Genomic DNA, 2070 nt, shown 5'->3' with positions numbered 1-2070 from the left:
ACACACACACCTTGTATAGAAAACAGACTGGGAGGAAAGTATCACAGGATTCCAGGGGCAGTTTTAAACCATGGATTTCAGTATTTTCATCTTTTATAGCTGATTTTCTTGATGAAAAAAATCACAGAATTTATATCATGGGCTACTTTGCCTAGAATTGAGTTTGGTCCACCAATAAAGTTTGCTTTTTTCAAGTACAAAATCTTATAGAATTGATGTTACAATAGTAGCATCTGTGGATTCTTCGAGGATAAATGATCCCGGAAGAAGCCAGGAAGAACATTTCGCTAAATTTCAACATGCCGGGACGGGTGATGAAACTCCGTCTCTGAGACACGGCATGCATTTTAGTGTTGGCTCTCTGTTGGATTGACTCTTCACACTGAGTAGGTTCCCCTTCACTAGAATGGCGAAGGCTCTATTTCTCTTTCTTTCCTGGCGCTCTGCTTGGCCTTCCTTCATCCAGCAAAGAGGATGACCTGGCAGCAGCTCAGTTCATACTTCTTAATCATCCTCACCCATCCGTTCTCTCCCCATGTCTGCATAAAGCAAACCACTGTGGTCATTCATTAGCAGCATCAGCGAAGACTGACGGTTCCTCTGTGTCTTCACAGACTCCCCCAAGGACCTGACAGAGGCCCTTCCCAGTGACAGGGCAGAGGAGGCGGTAACAACTCCCACCAAGGTACACTCGCCTTCCTTCCTCTGTGACAGAAATGGTGCTTTATTACTTTTTCAGTAAAGCTGAGATATGGAATGTGAGCATTTGCATTGCAGATAATGGAGACAATTGAGCAGGTGAGGAGAATGTCATGTTTTTTACCTTCTGATAGATGCGAAAGGGCATCTAACAATGACGCACTGGTTACAAACTGTAGAGGAGGGAGCTTTATCAGCAGTTTACTTTCTTTGGAAGGGAATTTTGTAATTGCCATCCCAAAAGGGACTTGCGAGATAGTTCCTCCAGCAAAAGTTTATGCCTTTTGGCCTGAGTTGTTTTGTTCTATTTTTCCTTTGGGTTCTGTTGACTCCTCCAGTGTTTTCTGGTTTTCTGATGTTCTTAAGGGAAGCAAAGACCTATGCAAACAGGACCCAGCATATGTGATCCTCATAGTATTTTCTGTCATTACAGGTGGCCTCAGTTGACAGTGGAAATGGTACATATTCTAGAATCCCTCATGAGGTGAGGAAAAAATTAGAAATTGAGAAAGGTGGGACTTTCTAGCTGGCGTTTGTGTGGAGAGCCACCCTGATGCCAGCTTTCTGCTGGTGATGAAATTTGGGGATGTGGTGAAAGAAATGGATTTTCTAGGTAAAGAATTGTGGTCGTGATCCCCACTTCCAGTTAGAAGGTTTGCGTGCATGGGTGTGGGTGTGTCTATATGTGAATCCATGTGGTACGATTCTGAGTGTGTGTGCGTGCATGTGAATTTTTGTGTTTTGAGGGTTTCCCTTGATTTATGGTAATATAAAGACCACAGCTGCTGGTGCCCACTTTCTAATAAACATTCCCATCACCACTGTGTCGTGAATGGATAAGTATGTCAATGTATGATTTTATCACATTGTATAGTTGAAATGTGTGCATGTACTGCACGCCAAGTATACACCCCAGTGAACCTGGAAATGAATCCCATCACCACCCAGGACAATGTTCACTGGATTCTAAACAGAGAAACTGTGTTTCAGAATCCCTGGTACTGCTTCAATAACAACTGCATTTAGTTATAAACATCACCTCTCAGTGGGTCTCATGGCATTTTGAATTGTCATGATGCGTCACCGCTGCCACTTCCCTCGGTCACAAGGCTTTCTGGTAAGGCCTCAGGATGAGTCCTCCCCCAACCTTAGCTGAGTGCTGGTCAGGGCCACTGCATTGTGCAGTGGCCCCTGGTGCAGCCCCAGGCCACACTCAGTTCTGGAGGACTCTGAGCCAGGAGCAGCCTCCAGGAATAGTTGGGGGAAATTCACTGTGGCTTTCTCCACTGAGGTCTAATATTGCCCTTCAGACACTCTTGCTAGGAATGAATACACAGTGTCATTCCCATGTGGAAAATCTGCCTCCGTCAC

Source organism: Pteropus vampyrus, unplaced genomic scaffold, assembly GCF_000151845.1.
Source record: "Pteropus vampyrus isolate Shadow unplaced genomic scaffold, Pvam_2.0 Scaffold84, whole genome shotgun sequence".
Lineage (NCBI taxonomy): Eukaryota > Metazoa > Chordata > Mammalia > Chiroptera > Pteropodidae > Pteropus > Pteropus vampyrus.
This window is presented reverse-complemented; position numbering follows the sequence as displayed.